Raw genomic sequence first — 6,000 nt, 5'->3', positions numbered from 1 at the left:
AATGTTGTAATCAATTATCTCAAAGATAATTTGTTTATTGTATTTAACAATAAAATAACAAAAATCTAAGCAGTGAAATTCATTCGTATATTTTTTATTTTTTCCCAATGTAGACATTTGAAAGTAATACACATTTTATTTCTAGCGTGTAAAGTTTAATTGGCTTTCTCAATCATTTTATCATGCAAAGCAAACCCAGGTCATTCCTACATATCTTTTATAATTACAAGGAAAAACCTTGTGTCAATTTTTATGATTTTTGTGTCTCCATGAGGTTTTTATTCAATGCTAAATATATGATAAGAAAAGATACAGTAGATGTAGAAGAACACGGTTTCAGACTATAATATCCTTCCTCTGTCATATTCATTGCTATCTCACGGTTTCATATATTTCTCTCCAATTTCCTGAACATCTCAAGCAATTTATCAAAATCAGAGAAAAGAAATCTCTTACAGTTTTCATGAATCTCACAATACAATCCAGTCTTTGACTGTTTGACATGATTGAATCAAAAGGGCCTAAAATCTGCCAAACAAATGAATAAAGAATATTATATAAACTATGGAGAATGCATTATTTCTAGATTGCTTTATATAACATGAATGCAGAATGGTCAGCAGCTAAAATGTAGGCTGTCTTTGCGGGAAGGTTCTAACTTGGTCATGTAACAATTATAGTCTAGAGACCCTAAGATGTTTGTTATGTTCCGTCTCTTAAGCAGGGTAGATACTTCTCCATTGTTATCCGTGACTTACCAAGGTTTGATAATGGGGATTGCCTCGGGGCCAATTCAGTGGACCCTTTTTCTCTTTTACTTCAGACATTATTGGACAGGAAGCCTGTCATCACTTTCTCCTTTACTTTTTTTTTGGAAAATAGAAATTTTCCAAGAGTAAACAATTCTTCTAAACAGTTGTACTCGTGAAGTAAAATTAATATATTTACATTTGTGTAAAGTTGTGATGTAATTCAATATCATTTGTTTTATTTTCTGAACTGGCTTGTTGTTTGATTTATATTTATCTTTGTACTAATTTTGTATATTTAATTCTAAGTTGAAGATTATTAATTTATTCTTATGATTCATTTAAGATTGTCTAAATTTAGATGTAGAAAGTTGAGAAAGAATCTTAAAATTTCAATTCTTATACTCAAGATTTTACTATTCTAAAATAACAAATAATTAATCTTAAAGTCATATTCACATACAGAAACGTTAGAAATTTTATATTTATGATCATACAGACCAGTTCTAAAAATGTGAAAATGAGCTAACAAGACAAATAATTAAACTTTGGAAACCAAGATCTATATTGAATATTATAACCCCTGTCCAACTGAAGTACAATGAAAATCATGATCACCAATATGCTCTTAACCTCAAAAAAATCAATATTGAATATTATTACCAATATCACAAGCAGTCAAAAAGAATGTTGTTTTATCAAAATATGAAATCATTTTTGATGTACTTGTACAAACATAATTTCAGTTTTTTTGAAGTTTCTGTCCATGTCTCTTTATAGGCTTAGGAAACTGTGAACTTTCAGGAGGCATTAGGAGCCTAGCACAAAATACTAGGGTTAAATATGTGTGACTTTTACCTGAAATATGTGCAATCATAGCACATATAACAACACAACAATTTTGTATCTTGATTCTTTTGATATTGCTGGCATTTTTGTCAGATTGAATGAACAATACACATATGTAGGAGATCATTTTTACAGCAAGTCAAATTGTGATATTGCTATCAGGATTTAACTATGATTTTGAGTCAAACTCATTGATCCATGTTTCATGAGCAGTGATTCAACATGAATCCATCTCTCATGAGAATGAATGGAACACTTCATACTCATTGGATCTAGGTGATGCTCACGGGGGTGAAGAACCGGGACTTCCTAGGAGGTCACTCATCCCAGTACTACTCAAGTTCGGTTAAGCGCACTTAGATGGGTGACCTCCCAGGAAGTCCCGGTGCTTCACCCTTGTGAGCATCACCAAGAACCAATGAGTGCTAAGTGTTCCATTCATTCTCATGAGAGATGGATTCATGTCGAATCACTGCTCATGAAACATGACTCAAAATCACACAGTTAAATCCTGATAGCAATATCACAATACATATATGTGTTTTAGAAATACTTTTTAGAAATTTTATGTTCCTTTTGTTGAAAGTTAACCTCTTCAAAGAATATTCCAACACATTAATTTGTGTTGATATATATGTATCAATAAAACCATAAATAGTAACAGTTATTTCTGAAAATAAATGAGATCATAGCAAAAAAAAAAGAAAAGCATCTAACTATATTATTTGCAATAATCAGAATATTAGTACATCATTTACCTGCAATCACTTTTAGAACTAAGTATTATTTTAAATTTCTTTAATTTCTATAAATAGTTTTGATTTTTACAATCATCAGTCCTCTAATTAATTGCAAATGATTGGCACATTTGTATAATTTCCAGCTGCTTCAACTATGATATTTAATTTAAAGAATGGCTGATGATATAGATGTACAGACTTGAAGAAATTACAAAAGTAACAGAAGTTATATCAGAGAATTCTATCAAAATAAATAAATAAATTTGAGTTTACAAAGAAAAGGGAAAAATATAAGGGATGGAGATTTTCCCATTCTTTACCCAAATAACTGATAAAAATATTCAAATTTTGTGAAATCGGCAAGGTTGTCATTAGAATTTATATACAAAAAAGAAGAGTTCAAAATGACTCAGAATTTTACTGATCTATTGATTAGATTTAATAGAGGAAACCTAAAGCTTTCTATAATTTTTAAAACTTAAGCTGTTGGAGTTTGGTGGGGCAGGCAAATTGAGAGAGGCGACTGATGTAGGGAGATGCCCAGCTGTAAATTTTAAGATTGGTCCTAATGGGGGATCAATCAAACCTTTTATCACAACTTTCTCCTCCCAACTTCTGATATTTTCTCCCATTTCCATAATCATCTGTCACTATCTTCTTCAGAGTACTAGATTCAGGAGACCTAATCCTGCTGGTGTCTTCCGTATATGGTTGATGCTGAGAAATGTTTGAACTACTCATTGAAGCTCTTTCTTCTTTCCACAGACAAGAATCATAAAGATTACCTTCTGATTCTCTCTTCTTTTGAATGTGGTTGAAAGAGCCAGTATGTTTCATTCTTGGACGATTCTCCTCTTTTGGAGGGAGAAATATACTAAGATGATCCTGAGAAGAGCTTATGCTACAGCTGATGGGCTGTTCCAAATTGAGTTCACCTGTAGAAAAGTTCTTGCTACTCAACGACACTTCCACTTCCTTGTGAGGGCTTGAGTTAAAAAGATAAAATCCTTCACTACAAAATCCCTACAAGTGCTTATACTTCCACTACATTCCATGTTTATCTGACACTCAGTAGACTCTGAGCAGCCCCATGAAACTTTATCTTCATAAAGATGTTTCCCTTCATATACACACCCACTTCTATATGAATAACCACATGTCTCTAAATTCTCAACTGTAGAAGTCGTCCCATGATTATGATTATATATTTCAATTGAGTCCCTGGATACCTGATGATTTTGTTCACTGATATGATATCTCCAATCAACTGTAGATGCTTCAGTATTCCCTTGTTGATCATCATTAACTGCAGATATTTGATTTCCCTTGCTGATATTCACAACTTTCTCAGATTTACTTTCTTCTGCCAACAAACAACTTTCTTGATTTTCATTGTAACCAAATAATTTCAGGAGACCCAGAACCTGTTGTCAGTTTAACTTGTTTTTGAACTTGTTCCAAGTAAAGTAGTTTTCTTCAATGACATTTCTAAATTCCTTCTCAGCTATAGGCTTGCATTGCCTACATATGTCAAATCTCACCTGAGAAGAAAGAGATCTGCCAAAAGCCATAGGTTGTAGATTCTTAGCACATTGTGAAGTTGCCTGAAAGATTCCATGCAGCTCTCTTGAATCTACATCAAAAAGGAATAATTTTGTTCCCGGGACAATTTTCTGTACCTTTTTTAACTGTGATTGAGGCAATGCAAACACACCATATTGAAAGCATTGCAGCATTGTTCTTCTATTACATAAGAATATAAATCCAACAGGTGGACTTTCAGGTTTAGGTTTTTCAAACAGATTTGGTAGGGTTTTTAGAAACTTTGATTCTTGAAGAGTGCTATCATCATTCTGCCCATCTTTAGTAATGGCCTGTCCATCATTTGTAATAGTGTTATCATTGTGCCCATCTTTTGTAATGACATGTCCGTCATTTGTGACTTGGCCAGAACTGTTATCTTGATTAGGGTTAGCCTTACCATCAAGTTTGGTTCTTTTTTGGGCATTTCTTCTCCTACGATACTTTTGGGTAGGGTTTGTTAAATGAACATTCTTCATATCTATCTTGAGGTGTTGCCTGCATTCATTGGGTTTCTTAGTTCGGGCAAGGCCTTCTAATTTCACAAATTTCTTCTACTTTGCTTTAAAAAAATCAAAAACAAAATATAGGTTTAAGTGTTTCACCTTGAAGTCCAAAGCTTAAAATATTGGTTTGAGTTTATTTGTTTTGGACGGGTTTGTGAGTTCCCTCCTTCGTTTCTTAATGGCTGCCAATCTTGAACTATGAATATATTGATCCGGAATCTTTTTTTATAAACCTAAAAAGTCGAACAACTCCTCCTCCTCATATGTCTCCTCAGTTCGCAATAGAAATCTTTGGACATTCTTATCTATTTATATATGTTTCTCTATCTTAATTAAAACCTAACCTTGTCATTACATATCTTATTAAGTTTTATTACTTGTATTGTCTTGTATAGAAAAATATTTCAATTATTATTATTATTAATTAATTAAAAATTGTCATACTCCTTATATTTTTATTGTTTATTTTAAATTTAATAAATAATTTTAAAAACAGTACATTATGAGTGCTACAGTGACGTGCCCTTGAGTTTTACTTTGGTGTAACCTTCTTTATTGTCTATCATTTTATTTTAGATAATGTCCACCTTCATGTGTCCATTTATATTATTTGAATATAAATTTAATTTTTTGTAAAATATAATTAAAAAGTTTCTTTTCCCAAAATATATATTAGCTTTGAAATTGTATTTGATACTTAATGTCTTGAAATTTAAAATTGATGGTAAACATTTTTAAAAAAAAAAGGATATTTCATTTATATTGATGATAGAACAATCACAATGTTTATTCATTTAAACAAATTATATTAGATATAATTAGGACCAAGGTCATCTTAAATAGGAAAAAAATATAACTTATATTAGTTCTATTATGGTTTCTATTGTGTATACTTGTCAATGTTTTCTTTAAAAAATAAAAAATAAGATTTTTCTTCTTTTTCTTTCATTTATTGTGATGCCCTATTCATTCCTCAACCTACGAACATTTTTCCCATTTTAAATGGCCTCAATATTTGACTCCATTGTAACTACAATTGATAGCTTGGTTTGACAAGAATAAACAACACCCCTAGATAAATGTCCCAAGAAGTGTGTACCCAAGATATTTAATAAGGTATGTCTTTTATTGAGACACCACTAAATTTTAATTAATTTCATAAGGTATGTCTTTAATTGAGACACCACTAAATTCTATTTAATGTATCATTAATTGGGAATATTTTTATTTAATTAAATATTTAATGCATAGACTACCTTCCAAAATCACACTTAAATACACACATATCCATAGAAGTTATACCCAAGGTGTTTCACAAGTAATGTTTTCTGAAGCGATACTACATATCAATCTTTTAGTTCAATAATTTTATCTAATGTGTCTCATTAGAAATGTTTGTTTTTGTTTGATTGGATAGTTTGTGTACAGGATACCCTTTAAATTCATACTAATTATTAAGTTGTAATAAGTAGGCCTTGAATCAAATCCAACCATGGAAAACCTTATTTAACTTTTTTTTAACCTTTTTCTTTCATCGAGGCAAAGGCTAAGGTGGTGCTTATTTGTGACCTTTGG

This window comes from Cupressus sempervirens, chromosome 4, assembly GCF_028749045.1.
Source record: "Cupressus sempervirens isolate cs-2001-9-10 chromosome 4, ASM2874904v1, whole genome shotgun sequence".
Lineage (NCBI taxonomy): Eukaryota > Viridiplantae > Streptophyta > Pinopsida > Cupressales > Cupressaceae > Cupressus > Cupressus sempervirens.
Note: the sequence above shows the minus strand (reverse complement) of the source record.